At 50.1% G+C, this 27503-nt stretch overlaps 2 pseudogenes; one reads left to right on the top strand and one right to left on the bottom strand.

The window, feature by feature from the left end:
* Positions 1–10392, bottom strand: part of LOC136111380 (dynein axonemal heavy chain 9-like) — a 122964-nt pseudogene extending 112572 nt beyond the window's left edge.
* A 2407-nt stretch (positions 10393–12799) lies between these two features.
* LOC136110807 (dynein axonemal heavy chain 9-like) overlaps positions 12800–27503 on the top strand; it is a 141041-nt pseudogene continuing 126337 nt past the window's right edge.

Below are 27503 nucleotides of genomic sequence, written 5' to 3'. Positions count from 1 at the left end.
TGTCCCTAGTGACAAACAACAGCCCTTTGTGTTACTGGACTCAGGGTGGGGGTAGGGGAGGGGGGGGAGGTGACTAAAGGCATAAAAATAGCTGCAAATGGACATAAAATTGAAACGCAATAAAGCAGCTCAGCACCTCCATGGTGCTGTCCCAGGATGCTGAAGACTCTTTGGAACTGTGGCTGGCTCTGTAGACCCGAAGAAGACCCGACCAGCCACCTTCGTGCCCAGGGAGCCGTGGGAAGGGGGAGCACAACCCCAGGGAACACACGGGCAGGTGCTGACGAGTTCACCTTCAGCAGTTTTAGCTGCATTATTAGCAAGATGTGTCTCTATTACTTAAAGCATGTGGACTGCTAATGCCAGTGATGTTGTAACCAGGCAAATGATAGCCGTTCATTTTCTTTCTGACTGTTAAAATGATAACTGGACTCAGGATGAAGCCCCAGCCCACAGAGCAGGTGTGTTCCCTTCGGCACCGCAGGAGTGAAGCAACAAGTGGACAAGGTCACCAGCTGTGACCCCTCACCGAATAAAGACAAAGTGTGGGCAGAGGAACACACGACCCCAACCCCAGGAAATTCAAGACCTTTTTCACCTTCACGCAGACCCACCCCATCTGCCTGACCCAGCACCACCGCTGCTTTTGCCTTCAAGTGAAGCTTGAGAGGAAAATAGGATGAAAACCAGGCACAATCTGCTCCCTGCAGAAATACTGCATGTCTGCACAGGGGAGAGCAAAGCCTGCAAACACGCAGCTGGGACGCACAATCCCGGCTCCCAAAGGCATTCAGAAAACAGGATTTAACAGGATCTGCCAAAGTGTTCCTACCCCACCATCTACCCATAGCAGACGGTGCTTGCAATGCTATTGGCCAGCCGTGATGCAAAACCACTGTTTGTGCAGACTTCGCAAGACCACGGGGCTCATCAAAACAAAAGCTCCCCGTATAAATAATGTGTTTTCTCACAAAACCAGGATAACCAGTCTGGCAGCCTGCTCTTGGGAATCCAATCTATCAGTCACCATCTTAATATACCAAACATCATGATCAGAGCTTCTCAAATCCAGCAGCTCCTCTGCTTTCCCATTACAGCCTCATTCCTGAGACTTCTCCAGGTGAGGAGCCATCAGGAATAAACCGAAACAACATTGTCTAGTTCAGGCTAATAACACAGCAAAGCAAAAGCACTCGAACCTCTTGACAATCTCTTTAAGAAAACATCCGCCCACCTGAGATAACCCGACACTGAGCTACAGGAGGCTCCTGAACATCACAAAACACTTTTTCACTATGAGAGTAATCGAGCACTGGCCCAGGTTGCTCAAAGAGGTTGTGAAGTCTCCATCCTTAGAGATAATGAAGAGCTACCTGGACATGGCCCTGGGCAACTGGCTCTGGATGGCCCTGCTTGAGCAGGGGTTTGGAGTAGGTGACCTGCAGATGTCCCCTCCAGCACCTGTGGGTACATCAGTCCCACAAGGACCCCACTGATAGACAGAGCTGATGTGGATCAGCATTCAGGTGGTTTATATGAGTTCTAAAGCCGTCCATGGTACTGCAAAGGGCAGAGTTAAGGGTACAAGTGCATCAGCAGAGAAGGGAGGGAGGCCAAGGAGCCTGTCTGTAGGAGGGGACACCTTCCCCGCTGCCATGTGCGAGGGGCACCCGGTACTCATGGGTGCCAGGGCTCCCTCTGCACCTCCGGGGCTGCCCAGGCCTCACAGGATCCCAGCCTGGTTAGGTTGAAGGGATCTCTGCAGATCCCCCAGTCCAAGCCCTGCTCACGCAGGGTCACAGAGCAGATCACACAGGTGGGTCCAGGCGAGTTTCAATGTCTCAGAGAAGGAGACTCCACACCCGCCCTGGGCAGCCTGGGCCAGGCTCTGCCATCTCCCAGCAAACAAATTTCTCCTCATGTTGAGCCTGCCCCCGTGGCCCCTCATCCTCACCTCCTCCACGAGGGCGGCAAAGTGCCGCAGGGCATCGGCGGGCAGGTCCCCGCAGAGCAGCTCCCCGGGGCCGGCGCCGGGGGCCCGCAGGAAGAACAGCCCCTTGCGGCGGGGGGCGGCGGGGGCGGCCCCAGCTCCAGCTCCCCGGCCGGGCCCCGCCAGAGCAGCAGCGCCAGCCCCGCCGGCCCCGCCAGGAAGCTCCGCAGCAGCGGCCCCGCCGCCTCCCCGCCTGCCCAGCGCTCCCAGCGCTCCGCCGGCACCCCCAGCCCCCGCGCCGCGCACCGGCACAGCCGCTCGGCGCCGGGCACCGGCTCCACCGCCTGCTCCATCCGGCCGGCACCGGCGGGTGTTGGCGGGGAAGAGCCGCGTTGCCCGGGGGAAGGGACACTGCGAGGAGCCGGGGGCGGGCCGGGGCGGGACCCAGCTCGCCTGGGAGACGCAGCTGCCCCGGGCAACCACGGGTATCAACACAAGCTGGGGATGGAGGGCCTGAGAGCAGCCCTGCGAAGGACTTGGGGGTGCTGGGGGATGCTCCCTCTGGGGGGGGTCTGGATACCACTGGATCCACCTGGGCACCCCCAAAGTGGCTTTTTAGCGCTTATTTTTCTCCTGAAAAAGCAAACACAGTGGGGCTTTCTCCCACCTGGTTTGGCCTTTAGGAAGGGAAGAGCAGAAGAAGGGGCCTTGGGGACTAGAACCACTACGCAAACATTTGATTAGGGAGACAGGAGCTAGAGATTTGTCTGTCACTGTGGAAGAGGTGACAGCGGTGTGATCTTTGCCTCCAGACTAATCCCAAAAATATGCCCAAGCTAGAAATGGGTCAAATGGGGAAAGGGAATGGGCCTGGACCACAATGGCAAACTGATTGTTCAGAACTCCCAGGAAAAGGGGGGTACCGATATTTGTTGGTATTAACTGATGTTTTTTCAGGTTGGCCAGAAGCGTTCCCTACCAGGACAGCAAAAGCTTAGGAGGTGACTACAACACTGATACACAAAATAATACCAAGGCTTGGAGGCCCAGCTGTTAGATCCTCTGATTGAGGGCCACATTTTACTGACGAGTATGTGAAGTCTTTTGCAGAAAACTTTGAAACCATAACAGGAAGGTCCATTTCAAGACCCCCTGACTGCTACCAATATCGGAGAACAGAATGCCTGGATTCGCCATTCTAGAGTGAAGAAAGCCTGCGAAACACCACGGAGGGTAACCCGGGCGCAACCTGGAAAACTCTGTTTTTCACAGTCACCTTTTGGTCCTTCTGGGGGACCAGCCCGGGTGGTGCTTCCCGCTTTGGGAAGAAGAAACCCAAAAGAACAAACAAGTAGAATTTTTGGTAGATATGGGGGCAACACTAATGAAAACCTGGATAGAAGAAACTTCAACCCCATGACGGGAGGGGCCTTTTTCTTGTTTTGTTAACTACAGAACCAGCCGCTGCCCCCACCCTGAAGCACGCAGGCTGTTGTCCCACACTGCCAGCACCACCCCCCTTCTTTTAGCAGGATCATTTTATCTGAGCATGGCAGTGGCCCTAAAGGCACTTGCTTTGATAGAGCTGTCCAATAAGGTGTTGAACAAGTCCTCGCAGACACGCAATGATGTAGCACGCTATAGAAATCAGTGCTTCTGTTACTTCGATTAAAGAAGTAATTTCTCTCAATATTCCAAACCAAGATTCTAACAATCCCATGAGTGGACTATCTACACCTGAATTCTCAGCCAATTCTTCTGCTGAAGCTGTGGTTAGACATATATCACCTTTTTCTGCCAACATCGTATCGGGGACCATGTTATTTTCCCATGCCATTCTACTAGTAGCATCTAATTGCTTGGTGATTCATTTAACTGCTTGTCTAGTATAACTTATAAATAAATGTTATTTATCCCGTCTACATTCTTGTTTGTAGTTACCTACCAAAACAAAAAGGACTCAGAACCCGCAGCTAACTTGACTTCTTGCTTTGTGTTCCTTGGGGACTCCTCTGGGGACCCCAATCTAATTGAAATAAACCCTGTCATCAGAGGAAAGCCCTCAACTCCTTTTTCTGTTGCCCTGATGGATCACAGCGTTCAAATGCCAGGGTAAAAGGAATTTCCAATTGTACGACGTCACAGGTACCTTCCCAGTGGGGGATAAAATGGAATGAAGTGTCATCTTCCCACAGTACCACCAAAGATCCACTCAAGAAGCATTTGAGGACATATGAGGACCAACTTCCCGTGTCTCTGCACACCTACTCATGTTCCTAGGAACTTGGTATCATTCCTGCCGCGTCGTGAGAGACAGGCAGTATGATTTCCAATTATTCCTGAAAATGCCAGGGGGATTTTGATATTTTTCCCTGCAAAGCTGGAAACAGTAGGGAGAGAGTATGACACGACTTATTTCTCCATGCCGTAGAGTCTTGGCATAAGGCTAAGACGCACTCCATCCCCTGTCAATCTTCGCTCCACCCCAGAGGGAAGGGTACCACTTGGGCCACAGGCCTTCCTGCCGCACAGGCATAGCAATTGCTCGTTTAGGCTTTGCACCATAGATTTGATCCATTCTACCCAGGCATTTGTACCTCCATATATGTTGAACCTTCCCAGGGCATCTTTTCTACTAATGTCTATTTGTGATCCATAAACCCCACTTACTGAATCATCTGCTCTCTGTCTTGCAATTAGCAAAGGGTTGCACTGCAGAGACTCACATCCTGGGAGAGACTGTCCTTTAGATAGGGTCATTTTTCTTTGCAACTCTATAACCGTTCATTGCTCACTGTCCATCCCCTAAACTCTGTGCTCCAAATAACACTGTACCAGGAGGGGCAATGAGAGACAGTAACAAAAACTGTGCACTTCTTTAAATCATCCTTAGACTCAGGCCCCTTGGACACGTTTCTTTTCATAACTCCATTCTCTTTAGCTCTGTACATCCCCACAGTTAAGGATGTGGCAATCATCTACTCAAATTGTTAGGGAACCTTCAGTTTCAGTGACGTTTGTTAAGTAACCCATTTGTAAATTCTACATACACAGGATTAACAATCCCCAAAGGTTTCATTTCATTTTCATCTCTGTATCTTTAGTCGAAGGGGGTCATCAGTTGTCAATACTTGCCACTCGTCATTGTCCTTTGGAGGTTCGATTGGCTCTTTAATCCGTGTCTAATGAGTCCACCCTTTCTCAGCTGGTCGTACCACTGTCTCGGTGAGCAGCAGAACTTGAAATGCTCCTTCCCAATCTGGCTGAAGCTTCCGTTTCTTTCCAGGATTTGACCAGGACCCAGTTTTCAGGCTGAAACTTGTGAGCTGCAAACTCTAAAGGCAGAGTTTGTGCCAGAAGGCCTTGTGCCTGAGAGAAGATAGGCAAGACAACCCGAGTATACAGTTTTTGAGAAATAAATCCTTAGTTTCAAACTGTGGAGGTCCACCTGTTATTAAACTTTTGCTACCACTGCTGCTGCGGCAGTGCTCAGGAGGAAAGCTTCTCCCCAGCTGGCAAGGTGATCAACCAACACTAGTATGTATTTAATTCGACCAGCTACAGGCAAATCACCTTGAATATTTTGAGAGAGTTGTAAACTTGGACCCTGCCCTCCTGCAGGCTGCTTTTTAAGTGCCTTTTTATTTAGTCTTTTACAAACCACCCATCTTTCACAAATTTGCTTGGCTATAGTATAAATTCCCGTATTACGTCACACATTGCTTGTGTTCCCCAATAACTCTCCTGATGTAGAATCGCTGATACCTCCCTCATGATTTGCTTATTTAACATTTCTCTACCATCTGGGAGTACCCATTTCCCACTCTGTTCCCTGGCTCCTAATTCTTGGAGGACTTCTTCTTATTTTTCATCAAAAACTGGAATTTCCTGTGAGGCCAGGACCTCAAGCGCGAGATAACTTACAGTTATCACTTCAGGTTTTAAGGCTGCTTCTCAGGCCATTTCATCTGATAACCAATCTCCCCTGACACAAAAGGAGTTTCCCCTCTGATGTCCCAATGGACATCATGCACTACAGCCACTTCTATTGGTGACATCAGATTATGTAACACTTGTCCAACTGGTTCTTCACAAACCAATTCTTTCCCTTTGCTATTCATTAGACCCCATTCTTCCCAGATTTTCCCAAAGGTGTGCACTACTCCAAATGCATATCTAGAACCGTTACAGACGGTACCTTCTTTTCCATCTAACATTTGCAGTGCCTGATTGACAGCGTATAGCTGGCATGTTTGAGCTGACCAGTTATTAGGTAACCTGCCCGTTTCTTATTTCACCACTCACACCTTCAACGATGGCACACCCATTGTGTCTTTTCCCCTGAATTATCCCTGAAGTCCCATCTATGAGGAGGTGCAGCCCATTGTCATCTCTCCGCAGGAAAGCAGCAGGGTTTAATTTCCTGCTTTCTTTCACCAGAAGAGCGGTGACTGCTGCAGTTTGCACACACTCAAGACACTGGCTCTAAGAGCTTAGATAAGTGTGCCACTGGCTGTCGCTTCCCCCCAGCCCACTTGCTGGTGGAGCAGTGTGGGAGGCAGAACAGGCCACCCTGTGCAAGCATTGCTCAACAGTACCAAAAACATCTCTGTATTATCAACACTGGTTTTAGCACCAATCAAAAAACATAGTCCCATACTAGGTACCACAAAGAACATTAACTCCACCCTGGCCAAAACCAACACAAACTTCCAGGTAATAGAATAGCTCTCAAATTTTCTCCTTATCACCCCCCCAGGCAGTAACTGTGCTTCCACACCCAGAGCCTGTAAAACGTTTGTCTCTAATAAATAAGCTGGGGAATCTTCCACTAATATATTCCTTCCCCACACACTTTTAATTCTTATTATCACAGATAGGAATTTATTCATAATTGTCTCTCCTTCCTCCCTGCTACCCCATTTATTACAACTCTTTCTTCAGTTTTAGATCTTTTTAGGGTAGAATTTAGAAGGGATAGGGTAGCTTCTGTTTTTACTAAAAACTAGACCTCATTACCTCCTACTTTACCAACTACGTGCCCCTTTGCGATTTAAACAAGTTGCCCCACAAAAAAGAAACACCACAAATATTTTCAGCCCCTCTGATTTTCCAAAGTGTATTGAGTTTTCCTCCTTTAGTCATTTCTAACAGTTGCCGTCCTCGGGGTAAATATCCCACATTTCCACAATAAGAGCATTCCATTTTCTCTCACTCTCTCACTGTACCAAGTGCTACGAGCGTGTGAGAATAGGAAGACTAACCCAGTATGTTCTACATTATCACACTCGTATTAATTCTGGATGTTATGATAGAACAAAATTGGAGAAGTGTGAAATCCAAGGGCAGAAATTATGGGTAGCAACTAACCTAGAGAAAGGTGGACTCGCTGTAGGCTCTGCCTCCTGCCCTAGGGGAGAACAGAGCATCTGTTTTACACAAGCTGGTAGGAGGGGCTATTCAGATCGAGGGGGAGTGCAAGACAAAACTTGAAACAGAGAGGAGTTTAATAAATGCCCCATAGGAGGAATGCAAACTTGGAAAGATGGTGAATGGCCTGCACAAAGAATATCTGAATACTATGATCCAGCCACATGGGCCCAAGATGGAAACTGGGGATCCTGTACCCCTATATATATGCTAAACCAAATTATTCGGTTGCAAGCAGTGGTTGAAATAATAAGCAACCAGACGGCTGAGGCACCGAATCTCATAGCGAGACAATTGTCTCAGACCAGAGCTGCAGTGTACCAAAATCAGGGAGCGTGAGATTGGCTTTTAGCTGAAGAGAGGGGGGCGTCTGTGGGAAACCGAATACTTCGGAGTGTTGTTTGGAAAGAGATAACGATGGGGAAGCCATAATGAAAATAGCAGAGGAGATAAAACGCGTTGCACATGTACCAGTACAGAAATGGAATTCTATACTTACTAGCCATTGGTGGGGTAACTTATTTGGGGGAGCCTGGTGGAAGAAAATAGGCTTCATGATAGTATGTGCATTTCTGGGTTTACTGTTTGTGCCACGTATGACCCCGTGCTTTGTTCGGTTAATACATTCAGTAGTCCAAGCCATGCAAATCTCAGGCAAGTCTATAGATCCTGAAATGGCAGCAAAAGGAACGGGGTATAAACTAATGATTTTAAAAGATAACACCAAACTGGACCTGGCCATCGCACTGGGAAGAAGAAACCCAAAAGGAAAGCGCTAGGAACTGCAGTGAGCGGGGTCACCACGCCAAAGAGCGCGAGCTCCCGCTGCAGCCCAACAGATGCCATTGCTGCCGGGGCACCAGCCACCCGGTCATCAGCTGCCCCAGAAGAGCAACACGAATGTTTTGTTCAACATGAGAATTTGTTTGTTCTTTGAGGGAGAAAGATAAGTCTTCTCCTGTTGAAGCAGCCTTCTTACTTGTGGTCCGAGAAAAGGTTAAATAGGGAATCATCACGTTAGTACAAGAATTTACTAACCTTCCCGAAAAGGGGGGAACTGACAGAGGGAACTAACTAACTAACTAACCCATTATGTTAAGAAAAAACAGAACCTCGTCGAATGCCAAGGTAAGAGGTTTTACAGCACCTAGATGTAAACTTGAGAAGACGAGATAACGAAGATTTACAGCAAAAGGGGGGAACCAGTCTGATTTCAATCGACTTGGCAGCTTGGGTTCCAGTCCACTCAACATAATGAGCCAAAGGTAAAGAGGTCACTGTGACGAGGCTGAAGGAGCCTTCATCCAAAGACCCTCCTCAAGACCACCAGATGGCACTGCGCAGGTGCAACAGGGAGGGGTCAAGGAGGAGACTACGGAAATGATCACCTGGGACTCATTTTAAGAAGAAGCGGGAAAGGTTATGAATATGTAGAGGCGTTCCTGGGGTCATTATGAATACGTAACACCTTACTGTATTTAAACACACCTCATATTGTTACAAGTTGCGCATGAACGGTGGAACGATCCCCCTTGCGCCCGACGTCGAAATGAACATACCTGCTTTATAACCTTGTGAGTTGGGAAGTTTTAGGACTTTACAGGTTGTAAAGTTGTTTCCGCTCACCACCACGGCCAGAGAGTCCTGCAGCCCCGGCGCAGCTCTGAAGCGAGAAACAGCAGATGAAGAAGGCAACCCCAGCTCCTGCAGCATCCTTTTCTTACTCCTGCAGTGATTACCGCCCCTTAAGGGGTGGGGAGGAGGAGGAGATCCCTTCGGTACCTGCAGTCTGCTGGTTCACTGCTGGGGCGCAGTGCTAGGGGCGGGATATATGAAAATAAACCGGAGCAGCAGCGCTCCTGGGGCGGGGGGTGTTCCCGGCAGAGCATCCCCCCGGGAGCCGGGCCTCGGCTCAGCCCGACCCAAACCCGCCCCACGCCCACCCGGCGGAACCTCAGGAACCAGGGGACAAGTGACCCCACGATGGGGGGGGCCGGGCAGAGAACGGGTTCCCTCTGGCTGGGAAAGGGGGGGTTGAGCTGAGGGGGAACGGGAGGTTTGGAAAAGGGGAAGGGGGTTCCCTGGCAGGCAGCGAGGCTGCAGGGGGGGTCCCGTCCCCTCACCCAGCCACGCGAGCTCCGCCAGGGGCTGGAGCGCCGCTCCCCGCGGCCGCCGTCCTGTCCGCGCCAGAGACCGCCCCGCCGCCATCTCTAGTGAGGGCACAGCGGCCGCGCTCTCCCCGCCCCGCCACAGACACCTCATCAGCCACCGCCCGAACGGCGCCGGTACCCGAGCAGGAGGACTCGAAGGACGTTAACTCCCCCTCCTCGGCGGGGTGCGCCGCCCGCTTCCCAAGAGCGGCTCCCAGAGCGACCAGCTCCCCTCCTCCCCGGCGGCACGGGGCACGGCCTCAGTGCGGCGGCTTCACTGCCCGCGCCGAAGATGGCGGCGCGACGGGAGCGGGAAAGCGTGAGGCGCTGCAGGCGTCAGGCCCGGCCCGGGAGCCCCCAGCCGCTCCTGCTCCCACGCACCCCCCCCGTTTGCTTTACATTTGTGTATCGTATATAAATGCAGGGACAAGGAGCAGCGGCACGGAGCAGGCTGCTGGGTACGAGGTGTTCCCTCAGCACACACACCCACACCCCCCCGTCCCGGGCCGGGCCGCTCCGCGCGAAAGGGAAGGTGAGGGAAAAACAAAAACTAAAGGCACAGAGGCGTCCCGGCTGAAGCCGAGCTGTGCTCATCTACCCTTTGAATGACAATTCCAAAGGCACATCCCCACTCACGAAAGCTGGCGGCTCCGCAGGGTCCCCAGCAGACACAACCACCGGCCGGCGGGGCGGGGGGGGCTCTCCCCGGGATGCTCCCGCAGGGTCCGCAGTCTGAGGACAACGCTCCGCCCGCAGCCCCGCACCGAAACCGCCGGAAGGTCCCACAGCCTCCTTGTCAAGCCCAAGGGAATCCGAGCTGGGCCCGTATACGGTCAGTGCTCCAGAAGCTTCTCCGCTCCCAGGCGTTTCACTAAACGTCTGTCAGCCGAGGGCTGTGGGCGTGACCAGAGCGCCCATCAACCGGAAGTGCCGGGCGCTTTCCTGCGGCTGCAAAGTGCTGCGACATGGGGCTGTGGGCCCCCCGGGGCGGGGCGCGGAGCTGCTGCGTCCCCCCAGTTCTGGGTCCCCCGACCCAGAGCAAAGCGCTCCCCTCCTCCGGCTGCCGACAGTCAGCCCGGCTTCTTGCACAGCCCCCTGGTTACCCCCTCACCCCGTCCCCCCAGTTAGTCCCAGGGGGTGTTTCTGAAGCCCATGGACACCTCAGCCCCACCCGGGGTGCAGGATGGGCCTTTGCTGGCTCTGCCCTGGTGCCCACCGGTTTGCTGCCAGTGCTCCCTCTGGGGGGGCCTGGGTACCACCGGATCCACCTGGGCACCCCCAAAGTGCCTTTTTAGCGCTTATTTTTCTCCTGAAAAGCAAACACAGCGGGGCTTTCTGCCATCCTGCCCCAGGGACCCCCACTCAGAACACACCGGCGCTTGGTTGCCCATCGCCATTTATTGCAGCCGCTGCATCCCCCTCCCCACCTCCGTCATCCCTACCTTGTTGGGGCTGCGGGCGCCGGATGGGGACGGCCGTGGGGTGCTGGGCGGTTGGGGCTGGAAGCGCGGGGGCGTGAGGGTGTGTGGGCCCCCGCAGCTCCGCGGAACAGTGGGGTACCTGCACTCGCCCGTCCGCTCCCTGTGGGACAGGACACGGGGTGCTCAGTGCCCGGCAGGTGGCACCCCATGTGTCACTCGACGCCAGGGAGGGGTCGGGGGCAGTTACTCACGGTCCAGGCGCCAGCGTGTGGAGGGGCCGGTCGCAGGACAGGCAATGGAAACCAGGCAGCAGCTGCCTGGAGAGGGGAGAAAAGGGCTGGGGAGCTCCTGGGGGGCACAGCCCCACCTGCACACCGTCCCCTGCCACAAAAAGCCTCTGCACCCACCCCCCAAGATTGGTTCGGGAGGGCTCCTCCCACACGTGCCCCCTCATTGTGCCCCCTCCATCGCTGGGAAGCTGCAGCTGGCAGGAGCACAAGGCACAGCCACTTGCTCAGCATCCCCAGGGGCGCTGCCCACACGGCTCCCACGCCAGGGTACCACAGCGGCACGAGCTGGGACAGCCAGCAGGAACAGGGCCGGCACTGCGGGTTACAGCCACCCACCTTGATGTCCTTCTGCTCCTGCTGGCCATCCTGCTGGAGGTTTCCAAGGGCCGAGCTGAACTTCTCATAGTCCTTTTGGAGCTGCATGATGCTGGCCTGGAGGCACTTGAGCTGCTCGTCCTGCTGCAGGGACTCAGAGGACAAGGCGGTGCTGAGCCAGGGGGTGGCTGCCCCGCGGGGACAGACCCAGGGTATTTTGGCTGGTGCCCGCGGGCTCTCAGTGCAAGCAGGACATTTGCTCCAAGGCTTTAACTCCCTTCCACGCTGCTGACTCCAACGAGCCAATTAGGGGGGCAGCGAGGGGCTCCCCCACGTTACAGCAAAGCAGAAATGTTGCTTTTTCCATGCGAGCCACGGAACCTGACACACCAATGGGATGTTCACAGAGTTCGCTTTATTGTCGGACCGGGCTGGCTTTATAGCAAGGCTGCCCTGTCCACGCGCCTTACAACAACGTGATTGGTTGTAACTCGTGCTATACAATAACACGATAGGCTGCATGTACTGGCCAGCACTCTGCACGCATGTGTTCAGCGATTGCTCACTCATTATTACCTTCTAATGGTGCTCCTTCAGTTTCTTTTGCCTCTGGCTTCACCTCTCAGCCAGGCTGGGGACAACCCCATCCCCCCGGGGCAGGGGGGGGCTCTGCCACTACAAATGTCTGTTGGAAGCTTGGCTCCTGGATGATTTCTGCACCTCTGACCTTTGCAGAGAGATGTCTCAGGCTGTGTCACAGCAGGGTGGTTGAAGTGGAACAGAAACAAGATCCTTTGGAGTTCTCTGGTATTGCAAGAGTACAGAGCAGCGAGACATCCAGCCCTTCCATTTCTGGCTCTTGACCTAATGTTTCTCTTTTGGGCCAGGCTGAGAAATCTTTGGAAAGGCAAGAAACTGCCTCCCTAGGTTAATCTCCTTTAATGCTCGAAGCCCTGAAATCTTGATATATTTGTTCACTGATAGCAGCCTTCTGTTCTCAGACTTTCCTGGAGGATGCATTAGCCGAATCCACTGCTCTGGGCTCAGGACAGGAAAAAACACTGGAGAGAAGGGAGCAAGTATGTGATCAATGGTCTCTTTGATGCACAAATCTGTAAGCTTATGTCATTGGGTCTTTGGTGCATTCAAGTGTCCTCCCTAACAGACTCTGAGCCCAGCCTGAACTCCACAGTGGGACTCCAGAGCCATTTTTAGGCCTCTTGTTTTGCATTCGTCATGTCAGCCCTCGCCATGAACAGCCAAATGCTCGGTGCAACCGCCCTGGCTGGTTCATCCTTCAGCTATATCCATTCTCCACACCTTCCCAACATCTTGAGGGGGAAGGTGAGTTTTAGTACACAGCACATGGCTGTACAGCAAAACCCACATCTGTAGATGTGCTGGGTGGGGTGGTGGAAAATCTCTGAAGCTCTTCCAAAGCACCGGCCCCCCTGCTGTGACGTCCCTCTTCAACATCTCAGAGCTCAGTCTGGCTGGAAGGTCCCAATGTGAACACCAGTACTAATCCTTATTTGAAGCTCCACTCCTGTCCCGGCCTGCTCTCCCTATTTTGCCTGCTTTGCTGGGACACCGTCTCCTGCAACCAGAATCCCACCTGCCAGAAAAGGCACCCCACGGCCTCTGGGGTGAAGATGCTCTGATGCTTCCAACCCTCCCAGGAAACGGAGGGACACTTCAAAATCTTTGGTTATTTTAATAGTATGAAAGGGACTCAACAACTGGGCAGGACAAAACAGCTAGAAAGGTTCTGAAACTTCACTGACGTAACACAACACCCCTAGGGCTCTCTGTCCTCCTCTTGCCCTTAATGCTCGCGCTTAGCTGCTCGCCGGTGGCTCTCCATGCCCTTCCGTTTCACCTCCGTAACGATGCCTTTGAGGTCCGGGATAGACTGCTGAATCTAAGGTAGGGAAGAGAGATGGTAGAGGTCACAGCAGGGGTGGGAACAGGAGGCAGAGAGGAGCCCATTGGCCCTTTTGGAGTGCAAATTTCACCAACCAAAGTGAGCAGGAGGATGAAGGCAATTGCCCTGCTGGATCTGCACCACCACAATGGGCTTTTACAGGTGACTCAGAGGGGTGAATGAAGCCAGACTATAGCCATGGGTGTGTATGGGGATATAGGGGAAGATTTGGGGAGGAGGTTAGTTAAATGTAAATACGCTCAAGTGACTTGCACCTGTCTGTAGAAAAAGCACACACATCACACTAATTGTCTGACTGACCTTGTGTGCTTGATGAGTAGAAGCTCTGTGTTAGATAACACAGGCCTGGGAGAAACTCTGGGCACCTTATCACTGTGTCTGAGATTCCTGCTTTGTTGTGAGAAAGAGCGGGAGGCTGCGCCTGCCTGAAGCCTTGAAATACAGGCGAGCTCAGCAGGCCCAGCGATCTTCCAGCAGGGCTGAACTGACCAGCGCCTGCGTCCCCGTTTGTGTCACCTCTGCCTGGGAGCTCAGGTGTGGCTTCGGAGATCCCCCAGTAGAGAGGGAACTAAAATAAAACTTGCTCTTTGCAAATGCATCCGTGGCCTCTGGCTCTTCTTGCGATGTGCCTGCGTATGTGCACACAGCAACCAAGCGCCAGTGTGGTCTGAGTGGGGGTCCCTGGGGCAGGATGGCAGAAAGCCCCGCTGTGTTTGCTTTTCAGGAGAAAAATAAGCGCTAAAAAGGCAATTTGGGGGTGCCCAGGTGGATCCGGTGGTACCCAGGGCCCCCCCAGAGGGAGCACTGGCAGCAAACCGGTGGGCACCAGGGCAGAGCCAGCAAAGGCCCATCCTGCACCCCGGGTGGGGCTGAGGTGTCCATGGGCTTCAGAAACACCCCCTGGGACTAACTGGGGGGACGGGGTGAGGGGGTAACCAGGGGGCTGTGCAAGAAGCCGGGCTGACTGTCGGCAGCCGGAGGAGGGGAGCGCTTTGCTCTGGGTCGGGGGACCCAGAACTGGGGGGACGCAGCAGCTCCGCGCCCCGCCCCGGGGGGCCCACAGCCCCGTGTCGCAGCACTTTGCAGCCGCAGGAAAGCGCCCGGCACTTCCGGTTGATGGGCGCTCTGGTCACGCCCACAGCCCTCGGCTGACAGACGTTTAGTGAAACGCCTGGGAGCGGAGAAGCTTCTGGAGCACTGACCGTATACGGGCCCAGCTCGGATTCCCTTGGGCTTGACAAGGAGGCTGTGGGACCTTCCGGCGGTTTCGGTGCGGGGCTGCGGGCGGAGCGTTGTCCTCAGACTGCGGACCCTGCGGGAACTCCCCGGGCAGAGGTCCACCCGCCCCGCCGGCCGGTGGTTGTGTCTGCTGGGGACCCTGCGGAGCCGCCAGCTTTCGTGAGTGGGGATGTGCCTTTGGAATTGTCATTCAAAGGGTAGATGAGCACAGCTCGGCTTCAGCCGGGACGCCTCTGTGCCTTTAGTTTTTGTTTTTCCCTCACCTTCCCTTTCGCGCGGAGCGGCCCGGCCCGGCCCGGGACGGGGGGGTGTGGGTGTGTGTGCTGAGGGAACACCTCGTACCCAGCAGCCTGCTCCGTGCCGCTGCTCCTTGTCCCTGCATTTATATACGATACACAAATGTAAAGCAAACGGGGGGGGTGCGTGGGAGCAGGAGCGGCTGGGGGCTCCCGGGCCGGGCCTGACGCCTGCAGCGCCTCACGCTTTCCCGCTCCCGTCGCGCCGCCATCTTCGGCGCGGGCAGTGAAGCCGCCGCACTGAGGCCGTGCCCCGTGCCGCCGGGGAGGAGGGGAGCTGGTCGCTCTGGGAGCCGCTCTTGGGAAGCGGGCGGCGCACCCCGCCGAGGAGGGGGAGTTAACGTCCTTCGAGTCCTCCTCCTCGGGTACCGGCGCCGTTCGGGCGGTGGCTGATGAGGTGTCTGTGGCGGGGCGGGGAGAGCGCGGCCGCTGTGCCCTCACTAGAGATGGCGGCGGGGCGGTCTCTGGCGCGGACAGGACGGCGGCCGCGGGGAGCGGCGCTCCAGCCCTATCTGTGATAATAAGAATTAAAAGTGTATGGGGAAGGAATATATTAGTGGAAGATTCCCCAGCTTATTTATTAGAGACAAACGTTTTACAGGCTCTGGGTGTGGAAGCACAGTTACTGCCTGGGGGGGTGATAAGGAGAAAATTTGAGAGCTATTCTATTACCTGGAAGTTTGTGTTGGTTTTGGCCAGGGTGGAGTTAATGTTCTTTGTGGTACCTAGTATGGGACTATGTTTTTTGATTCGTGCTAAAAGCAGTGTTGATAATACAGAGATGTTTTTGGTACTGTTGAGCAATGCTTGCACAGGGTGGCCTGTTCTGCCTCCCACACTGCTCCACCAGCAAGTGGGCTGGGGGGAAGCGACAGCCAGTGGCACACTTATCTAAGCTCTTAGAGCCAGTGTCTTGAGTGTGTGCAAACTGCAGCAGTCACCGCTCTTCTGGTGAAAGAAAGCAGGAAATTAAACCCTGCTGCTTTCCTGAGGAGAGATGACAATGGGCTGCACCTCCTCATAGATGGGACTTCAGGGATAATTCAGGGGAAAAGACACAGTGGGTGTGCCATCGTTGAAGGTGTGAGTGGTGAAATAAGAAACGGGCAGGTTACCTAATAACTGGTCAGCTCAAACATGCCAGCTATACGCTGTCAATCAGGCACTGCAAATGTTAGATGGAAAAGAAGGTACCATCTGTAACGGTTCTAGATGTGCATTTGGAGTAGTGCACACCTTTGGGAAAATCTGGGAAGAATGGGGTCTAATTAATAGCAAAGGGAAAGAATTGGTTTGTGAAGAACCAGTTGGACAAGTGTTACATAATCTGATGTCACCAATAGAAGTGGCTGTAGTGCATGATGTCCATTGGGACATCAGAGGGGAAACTCCTTTTGTGTCAGGGGAGATTGGTTATCAGATGAAATGGCCTGAGAAGCAGCCTTAAAGCCTGAAGTGATAACTGTAAGTTATCTCACGCTTGAGGTCCTGGCCTCACAGGAAATTCCAGTTTTTGATGAAAAATAAGAAGAAGTCCTCCAAGAATTAGGAGCCAGGGAACAGAGTGGGAAATGGGTACTCCCAGATGGTGGAGAAATGTTAAATAAGCAAATCATGAGGGAGGTATCAGCGATTCTACATCAGGAGAGTTATTGGGGAACACAAGCAATGTGTGACGTAATACGGGAATTTATACTATAGCCAAGCAAATTTGTGAAAGATGGGTGGTTTGTAAAAGACTAAATAAAAAGGCACTTAAAAAGCAGCCTGCAGGAGGGCAGGGTCCAAGTTTACAACTCTCTCAAAATATTCAAGGTGATTTGCCTGTAGCTGGTCGAATTAAATACATACTAGTGTTGGTTGATCACCTTGCCAGCTGGGGAGAAGCTTTCCTCCTGAGCACTGCCGCAGCAGCAGTGGTAGCAAAAGTTTAATAACAGGTGGACCTCCACAGTTTGAAACTAAGGATTTATTTCTCAAAAACTGTATACTCGGGTTGTCTTGCCTATCTTCTCTCAGGCACAAGGCCTTCTGGCACAAACTCTGCCTTTAGAGTTTGCAGCTCACAAGTTTCAGCCTGAAAACTGGGTCCTGGTCAAATCCTGGAAAGAAACGGAAGCTTCAGCCAGATTGGGAAGGAGCATTTCAAGTTCTGCTGCTCACCGAGACAGTGGTACGACCAGCTGAGAAAGGGTGGACTCATTAGACACGGATTAAAGAGCCAATCGAACCTCCAAAGGACAATGACGAGTGGCAAGTATTGACAACTGATGACCCCCTTCGACTAAAGATACAGAGATGAAAATGAAATGAAACCTTTGGGGATTGTTAATCCTGTGTATGTAGAATTTACAAATGGGTTACTTAACAAACGTCACTGAAACTGAAGGTTCCCTAACAATTTGAGTAGATGATTGCCACATCCTTAACTGTGGGGATGTACAGAGCTAAAGAGAATGGAGTTATGAAAAGAAACGTGTCCAAGGGGACAGTCTAAGGATGATTTAAATAAGTGCACAGTTTTTGTTACTGTCTCTCATTGCCCCTCCTGGTACAGTGTTATTTGGAGCACAGAGTTTAGGGGATGGACAGTGAGCAATGAACGGTTATAGAGTCTCCTCCTTGACCCCTCCCTGTTGCACCTGCGCAGTGCCATCTGGTGGTCTTGAGGAGGGTCTTTGGATGAAGGCTCCTTCAGCCTCGTCACAGTGACCTCTTTACCTTTGGCTCATTATGTTGAGTGGACTGGAACCCAAGCTGCCAAGTCGATTGAAATCAGACTGGTTCCCCCTTTTGCTGTAAATCTTCGTTATCTCGTCTTCTCAAGTTTTCATCTAGGTGCTGTAAAACCTCTTACCTTGGCATTCGACGAGGTTCTGTTTTTTCTTAACATAATGGGTTAGTTAGTTAGTTAGTTCCCTCTGTCAGTTCCCCCCTTTTCGGGAAGGTTAGTAAATTCTTGTACTAACATGATGATTCCCTATTTAACCTTTTCTCAGACCACAAGTAAGAAGGCTGCTTCGACAGGAGAAGACTTATCTTTCTCCCTCAAAGAACAAACAAATTCTCATGTTGAACAAAACATTCGTGTTGCTCTTCTGGGGCAGCTGATGACCGGGTGGCTGGTGCCCCGGCAGCAATGGCATCTGTTGGGCTGCAGCGGGAGCTCGCGCTCTTTGGCGTGGTGACCCCGCTCACTGCAGTTCCTAGCGCTTTCCTTTTGGGTTTCTTCTTCCCAGTGCGATGGCCAGGTCCAGTTTGGTGTTATCTTTTAAAATCATTAGTTTATACCCCGTTCCTTTTGCTGCCATTTCAGGATCTATAGGCGTGCCTGAGATTTGCATGGCTTGGACTACTGAATGTATTAACCGAACAAAGCAGGGGGTCATACGTGGCACAAACAGTAAACCCAGAAATGCACATACTATCATGAAGCCTATTTTCTTCCACCAGGCTCCCCCAAATAAGTTACCCCACCAATGGCTAGTAAGTATAGAATTCCACTTCTGTACTGGTACATGTGCAACGCGTTTTATCTCCTCTGCTATTTTCATTATGGCTTCCCCATCGTTATCTCTTTCCAAACAACACTCCGAAGTATTCAGTTTCCCACAGACGCCCCCCTCTCTTCAGCTAAAAGCCAATCTCACGCTCCCTGATTTTGGTACACTGCAGCTCTGGTCTGAGACAATTGTCTCGCTATGAGATTCGGTGCCTCAGCCGTCTGGTTGCTTATTATTTCAACCACTGCTTGCAACCGAATAATTTGGTTTAGCATATATATAGGGGTACGGGATCCCCAGTTTCCATCTTGGGCCCATGTGGCTGGATCATAGTATTCAAATATTCTTTGTGCAGGCCATTCACCATCTTTCCAAGTTTGCATTCCTCCTATGGGGCATTTATTAAACTCCTCTCTGTTTCAAGTTTTGTCTTGCCCTCCCCCTCCATCTGAATAGCCCCTCCTACCAGCTTGTGTAAAACAGATGCTCTGTTCTCCCCTAGGGCAGGAGGCAGAGCCTACAGCGAGTCCACCTTTCTCTAGGTTAGTTGCTACCCATAATTTCTGCCCTTGGATTTCACACTTCTCCAATTTTGTTCTACCATAACATCCAGAATTAATACGAGTGTGATAATGTAGAACATACTGGGTTAGTCTTCCTATTCTCACACGCTCGTAGCATTTGGTACAGTGAGAGAGTGAGAGAAAATGGAATGCTATTATTGTGGAAATGTGGGATATTTACCCCGAGGACAGCAACTGTTAGAAATGACTAAAGGAGGAAAACTCAGTACACTTTGGAAAATCAGAGGGGCTGAAAATATTTGTGGTGTTTCTTTTTTGTGGGGCAACTTGTTTAAATGGCAAAGGGGCATGTAATTGGTAAAGTAGGAGGTAATGAGGTCTAGTTTTTAGTTTAAACAGAAGCTACCCTATCCCTTCTAAATTCTACCCTAAAAAGATCTAAAACTGAAGAAAGAGTTGTAATAAATGGGGTAGCAGGGAGGAAGGAGAGACAATTATGAATAAATTCCTATCTGTGATAATAAGAATTAAAAGTGTGTGGGGAAGGAATATATTAGTGGAAGATTCCCCAGCTTATTTATTAGAGACAAACGTTTTACAGGCTCTGGGTGTGGAAGCACAGTTACTGCCTGGGGGGGTGATAAGGAGAAAATTTGAGAGCTATTCTATTACCTGGAAGTTTGTGTTGGTTTTGGCCAGGGTGGAGTTAATGTTCTTTGTGGTACCTAGTATGGGACTATGTTTTTTGATTCGTGCTAAAAGCAGTGTTGATAATACAGAGATGTTTTTGGTACTGTTGAGCAATGCTTGCACAGGGTGGCCTGTTCTGCCTCCCACACTGCTCCACCAGCAAGTGGGCTGGGGGGAAGCGACAGCCAGTGGCACACTTATCTAAGCTCTTAGAGCCAGTGTCTTGAGTGTGTGCAAACTGCAGCAGTCACCGCTCTTCTGGTGAAAGAAAGCAGGAAATTAAACCCTGCTGCTTTCCTGAGGAGAGATGACAATGGGCTGCACCTCCTCATAGATGGGACTTCAGGGATAATTCAGGGGAAAAGACACAATGGGTGTGCCATCGTTGAAGGTGTGAGTGGTGAAATAAGAAACGGGCAGGTTACCTAATAACTGGTCAGCTCAAACATGCCAGCTATACGCTGTCAATCAGGCACTGCAAATGTTAGATGGAAAAGAAGGTACCATCTGTAACGGTTCTAGATATGCATTTGGAGTAGTGCACACCTTTGGGAAAATCTGGGAAGAATGGGGTCTAATTAATAGCAAAGGGAAAGAATTGGTTTGTGAAGAACCAGTTGGACAAGTGTTACATAATCTGATGTCACCAATAGAAGTGGCTGTAGTACATGATGTCCATTGGGACATCAGAGGGGAAACTCCTTTTGTGTCAGGGGAGATTGGTTATCAGATGAAATGGCCTGAGAAGCAGCCTTAAAACCTGAAGTGATAACTGTAAGTTATCTCACGCTTGAGGTCCTGGCCTCACAGGAAATTCCAGTTTTTGATGAAAAATAAGAAGAAGTCCTCCAAGAATGAGGAGCCAGGGAACAGAGTGGGAAATGGGTACTCCCAGATGGTAGAGAAATGTTAAATAAGCAAATCATGAGGGAGGTATTAGCGATTCTACATCAGGAGAGTTATTGGGGAACACAAGCAATGTGTGACGTAATACGGGAATTTATACTATAGCCAAGCAAATTTGTGAAAGATGGGTGGTTTGTAAAAGAAGAAATAAAAAGGCACTTAAAAAGCAGCCTGCAGGAGGGCAGGGTCCAAGTTTACAACTCTCTCAAAATATTCAAGGTGATTTGCCTGTAGCTGGTCGAATTAAATACATACTAGTGTTGGTTGATCACCTTGCCAGCTGGGGAGAAGCTTTCCTCCTGAGCACTGCCGCAGCAGCAGTGGTAGCAAAAGTTTAATAACAGGTGGACCTCCACAGTTTGAAACTAAGGATTTATTTCTCAAAAACTGTATACTCGGGTTGTCTTGCCTATCTTCTCTCAGGCACAAGGCCTTCTGGCACAAACTCTGCCTTTAGAGTTTGCAGCTCACAAGTTTCAGCCTGAAAACTGGGTCCTGGTCAAATCCTGGAAAGAAACGGAAGCTTCAGCCAGATTGGGAAGGAGCATTTCAAGTTCTGCTGCTCACCGAGACAGTGGTACGACCAGCTGAGAAAGGGTGGACTCATTAGACACGGATTAAAGAGCCAATCGAACCTCCAAAGGACAATGACGAGTGGCAAGTATTGACAACTGATGACCCCCTTCGACTAAAGATACAGAGATGAAAATGAAATGAAACCTTTGGGGATTGTTAATCCTGTGTATGTAGAATTTACAAATGGGTTACTTAACAAACGTCACTGAAACTGAAGGTTCCCTAACAATTTGAGTAGATGATTGCCACATCCTTAACTGTGGGGATGTACAGAGCTAAAGAGAATGGAGTTATGAAAAGAAACGTGTCCAAGGGGACTGAGTCTAAGGATGATTTAAAGAAGTGCACAGTTTTTGTTACTGTCTCTCATTGCCCCTCCTGGTACAGTGTTATTTGGAGCACAGAGTTTAGGGGATGGACAGTGAGCAATGAACGGTTATAGAGTTGCAAAGAAAAATGACCCTATCTAAAGGACAGTCTCTCCCAGGATGTGAGTCTCTGCAGTGCAACCCTTTGCTAATTGCAAGACAGAGAGCAGATGATTCAGTAAGTGGGGTTTATGGATCACAAATAGACATTAGTAGAAAAGATGCCCTGGGAAGGTTCAAAATATATGGAGGTACAAATGCCTGGGTAGAATGGATCAAATATATGGTGCAAAGCCTAAACGAGCAATTGCTATGCCTGTGCAGCAGGAAGGCCTGTGGCCCAAGTGGTACCCTTCCCTCTGGGGTGGAGCGAAGATTGACAGGGGATGGAGTGCGTCTTAGCCTTATGCCAAGACTCTACGGCATGGAGAAATAAGTCGTGTCATACTCTCTCCCTACTGTTTCCAGCTTTGCAGGGAAAAATATCAAAATCCCCCTGGCATTTTCAGGAATAATTGAAAATCATACTGCCTGTCTCTCACGACGCGGCAGGAATGATACCAAGTTCCTAGGAACATGAGTAGGTGTGCAGAGACACGGGAAGTTGGTCCTCATATGTCCTCAAATGCTTCTTGAGTGGATCTTTGGTGGTACTGTGGGAAGATGACACTTCATTCCATTTTATCCCCCACTGGGAAGGTACCTGTGACGTCGTACAATTGGAAATTCCTTTTACCCTGGCATTTGAACACTGTGATCCATCAGGGCAACAGAAAAAGGAGTTGAGGGCTTTCCTCTGATGACAGGGTTTATTTCAATTAGATTGGGGTCCCCAGAGGAGTCCCCAAGGAACACAAAGCAAGAAGTCAAGTTAGCTGCGGGTTCTGAGTCCTTTTTGTTTTGGTAGGTAACTACAAACAAGAATGTAGACGGGATAAATAACATTTATTTATAAGTTATACTAGACAAGCAGTTAAATGAATCACCAAGCAATTAGATGCTACTAGTAGAATGGCATGGGAAAATAACATGGTCCCAGATACGATGTTGGCAGAAAAACGTGATATATGTCTAACCACAGCTTCAGCAGAAGAATTGGCTGAGAATTCAGGTGTAGATAGTCCACTCATGGGATTGTTAGAATCTTGGTTTGGAATATTGAGAGAAATTACTTCTTTAATCGAAGTAACAGAAGCACTGATTTCTATAGCGTGCTACATCATTGCGTGTCTGCGAGGACTTGTTCAACACCTTATTGGACAGCTCTATCAAAGCAAGTGCCTTTAGGGCCACTGCCATGCTCAGATAAAATGATCCTGCTAAAAGAACAAGAAGAAAGAACGAACAGCAAATGCATAACTCCAGAAGAAAAACGTGAAATCGTGTTGTCTAGGCTTGAAGCCACCTATACAACTGTATCATAAGAAAATGCAAAACCTCCTCCATTTCAGTCCTGCAGCTCAGCACTAGTTTTTCCTCTTCCCTCCCTTTGTCCTGCTCCCTTTGCTTTCTCCCTTTGTTCCATATCCTTCTGCACAAAACCACCGTGACTCAGCCTAAGTAGATCTGCTGCTTATTCTTTTGTACTGCCAGCAGATTGTGGAAGTAGAGTATAAAACCCATCCTTATGGAGAGATCTTTGCATTTTAGGCTTAGTCTAAGTGTCTCAAGTAGCCGGGGTTTTTGTTTGGGCCTAATCCATCAGGTCTGATGGCTTCCCTGCTCGTCTCCAGATGTATGTGGTAGAAAATATAAAGCAAGGAAACGTCCTTTGGCCCAGCCTTGCCTTATTTCCTTCTCATCCTGTTCTCTGTGCCAGCCTCTCTCACTAACCCCTCGTCTGGCTGCATGTCTCTTCTTTCCTCTCTCCTTTTCTCAAACTCTCCTGCTTCCTGGCTTTTGTCTTTCCATTCCTCCATTTCAGTCCTGCAGCCCGGCACTAGATTTTCCTCTTCCCTCCCTTTGGCTTGCTCCCTTCGCTTTCTCCCTTTGTTCCATATCCTTCTTTCCGACGTGTCTCTTGGAGACTTTTGGCCACGCTGGACCCAAGTCTGGGGATGTTTTGGAAACTTTTCCGAGGCCTCGCTGCTGACAGGGGGGACAGCAGGCAGTGACAGGCCCGGGGCTGACAGGCTCCCCCTCCCCTAGGGGGCGCTCGGCTGCCACACCCAGCTGACATAGAACCTTTGTCACAATGCCCGCTACCGTGGGGAGGATGCGGGCACTCTGCGGGTGACAGGGACACAGCAGGACTTGGTGTCAGCTCAGCAATTTCTGAGTTCCCCAAAGAAGCTGAATGAGGTGTGTTTAATACAGTAAGGTGTTACGTATTCATAATGACCCCAGGAACGCCTCTACATATTCATAACCTTTCCCGCTTCTTCTTAAAATGAGTCCCAGGTGATCATTTCCGTAGTCTCCTCCTTGACCCCTCCCTGTTGCACCTGCGCAGTGCCATCTGGTGGTCTTGAGGAGGGTCTTTGGATGAAGGCTCCTTCAGCCTCGTCACAGTGACCTCTTTACCTTTGGCTCATTATGTTGAGTGGACTGGAACCCAAGCTGCCAAGTCGATTGAAATCAGACTGGTTCCCCCTTTTGCTGTAAATCTTCGTTATCTCGTCTTCTCAAGTTTACATCTAGGTGCTGTAAAACCTCTTACCTTGGCATTCGACGAGGTTCTGTTTTTTCTTAACATAATGGGTTAGTTAGTTAGTTAGTTCCCTCTGTCAGTTCCCCCCTTTTCGGGAAGGTTAGTAAATTCTTGTACTAACATGATGATTCCCTATTTAACCTTTTCTCGGACCACAAGTAAGAAGGCTGCTTCGACAGGAGAAGACTTATCTTTCTCCCTCAAAGAACAAACAAATTCTCATGTTGAACAAAACATTCGTGTTGCTCTTCTGGGGCAGCTGATGACCGGGTGGCTGGTGCCCCGGCAGCAATGGCATCTGTTGGGCTGCAGCGGGAGCTCGCGCTCTTTGGCGTGGTGACCCCGCTCACTGCACTTCCTAGCGCTTTCCTTTTGGGTTTCTTCTTCCCAGTGCGATGGCCAGGTCCAGTTTGGTGTTATCTTTTAAAATCATTAGTTTATACCCCGTTCCTTTTGCTGCCATTTCAGGATCTATAGGCGTGCCTGAGATTTGCATGGCTTGGACTACTGAATGTATTAACCGAACAAAGCAGGGGGTCATACGTGGCACAAACAGTAAACCCAGAAATGCACATACTATCGTGAAGCCTATTTTCTTCCACCAGGCTCCCCCAAATAAGTTACCCCACCAATGGCTAGTAAGTATAGAATTCCACTTCTGTACTGGTACATGTGCAACGCGTTTTATCTCCTCTGCTATTTTCATTATGGCTTCCCCATCGTTATCTCTTTCCAAACAACACTCCGAAGTATTCAGTTTCCCACAGACGCCCCCCTCTCTTCAGCTAAAAGCCAATCTCACGCTCCCTGATTTTGGTACACTGCAGCTCTGGTCTGAGACAATTGTCTCGCTATGAGATTCGGTGCCTCAGCCGTCTGGTTGCTTATTATTTCAACCACTGCTTGCAACCGAATCATTTGGTTTAGCATATATATAGGGGTACGGGATCCCCAGTTTCCATCTTGGGCCCATGTGGCTGGATCATAGTATTCAAATATTCTTTGTGCAGGCCATTCACCATCTTTCCAAGTTTGCATTCCTCCTATGGGGCATTTATTAAACTCCTCTCTGTTTCAAGTTTTGTCTTGCACTCCCCCTCCATCTGAATAGCCCCTCCTACCAGCTTGTGTAAAACAGATGCTCTGTTCTCCCCTAGGGCAGGAGGCAGAGCCTACAGCGAGTCCACCTTTCTCTAGGTTAGTTGCTACCCATAATTTCTGCCCTTGGATTTCACACTTCTCCAATTTTGTTCTATCATAACATCCAGAATTAATACGAGTGTGATAATGTAGAACATACTGGGTTAGTCTTCCTATTCTCACACGCTCGTAGCATTTGGTACAGTGAGAGAGTGAGAGAAAATGGAATGCTCTTATTGTGGAAATGTGGGATATTTACCCCGAGGACGGCAACTGTTAGAAATGACTAAAGGAGGAAAACTCAATACACTTTGGAAAATCAGAGGGGCTGAAAATATTTGTGGTGTTTCTTTTTTGTGGGGCAACTTGTTTAAATCGCAAAGGGGCATGTAATTGGTAAAGTAGGAGGTAATGAGGTCTAGTTTTTAGTAAAAACAGAAGCTACCCTATCCCTTCTAAATTCTACCCTAAAAAGATCTAAAACTGAAGAAAGAGTTGTAATAAATGGGGTAGCAGGGAGGAAGGAGAGACAATTATGAATAAATTCCTATCTGTGATAATAAGAATTAAAAGTGTATGGGGAAGGAATATATTAGTGGAAGATTCCCCAGCTTATTTATTAGAGACAAACGTTTTACAGGCTCTGGGTGTGGAAGCACAGTTACTGCCTGGGGGGGTGATAAGGAGAAAATTTGAGAGCTATTCTATTACCTGGAAGTTTGTGTTGGTTTTGGCCAGGGTGGAGTTAATGTTCTTTGTGGTACCTAGTATGGGACTATGTTTTTTGATTCGTGCTAAAACCAGTGTTGATAATACAGAGATGTTTTTGGTACTGTTGAGCAATGCTTGCACAGGGTGGCCTGTTCTGCCTCCCACACTGCTCCACCAGCAAGTGGGCTGGGGGGAGGCGACAGCCAGTGGCACACTTATCTAAGCTCTTAGAGCCAGTGTCTTGAGTGTGTGCAAACTGCAGCAGTCACCGCTCTTCTGGTGAAAGAAAGCAGGAAATTAAACCCTGCTGCTTTCCTGAGGAGAGATGACAATGGGCTGCACCTCCTCATAGATGGGACTTCAGGGATAATTCAGGGGAAAAGACACAATGGGTGTGCCATCGTTGAAGGTGTGAGTGGTGAAATAAGAAACGGGCAGGTTACCTAATAACTGGTCAGCTCAAACATGCCAGCTATACGCTGTCAATCAGGCACTGCAAATGTTAGATGGAAAAGAAGGTACCATCTGTAACGGTTCTAGATATGCATTTGGAGTAGTGCACACCTTTGGGAAAATCTGGGAAGAATGGGGTCTAATGAATAGCAAAGGGAAAGAATTGGTTTGTGAAGAACCAGTTGGACAAGTGTTACATAATCTGATGTCACCAATAGAAGTGGCTGTAGTACATGATGTCCATTGGGACATCAGAGGGGAAACTCCTTTTGTGTCAGGGGAGATTGGTTATCAGATGAAATGGCCTGAGAAGCAGCCTTAAAACCTGAAGTGATAACTGTAAGTTATCTCACGCTTGAGGTCCTGGCCTCACAGGAAATTCCAGTTTTTGATGAAAAATAAGAAGAAGTCCTCCAAGAATGAGGAGCCAGGGAACAGAGTGGGAAATGGGTACTCCCAGATGGTAGAGAAATGTTAAATAAGCAAATCATGAGGGAGGTATTAGCGATTCTACATCAGGAGAGTTATTGGGGAACACAAGCAATGTGTGACGTAATACGGGAATTTATACTATAGCCAAGCAAATTTGTGAAAGATGGGTGGTTTGTAAAAGAAGAAATAAAAAGGCACTTAAAAAGCAGCCTGCAGGAGGGCAGGGTCCAAGTTTACAACTCTCTCAAAATATTCAAGGTGATTTGCCTGTAGCTGGTCGAATTAAATACATACTAGTGTTGGTTGATCACCTTGCCAGCTGGGGAGAAGCTTTCCTCCTGAGCACTGCCGCAGCAGCAGTGGTAGCAAAAGTTTAATAACAGGTGGACCTCCACAGTTTGAAACTAAGGATTTATTTCTCAAAAACTGTATACTCCGGTTGTCTTGCCTATCTTCTCTCAGGCACAAGGCCTTCTGGCACAAACTCTGCCTTTAGAGTTTGCAGCTCACAAGTTTCAGCCTGAAAACTGGGTC

Source organism: Patagioenas fasciata, chromosome 32, assembly GCF_037038585.1.
Source record: "Patagioenas fasciata isolate bPatFas1 chromosome 32, bPatFas1.hap1, whole genome shotgun sequence".
Classification (NCBI taxonomy): Eukaryota; Metazoa; Chordata; class Aves; order Columbiformes; family Columbidae; genus Patagioenas; species Patagioenas fasciata.
Note: the sequence above shows the minus strand (reverse complement) of the source record. Positions and strands in the feature narration are given on the sequence as shown.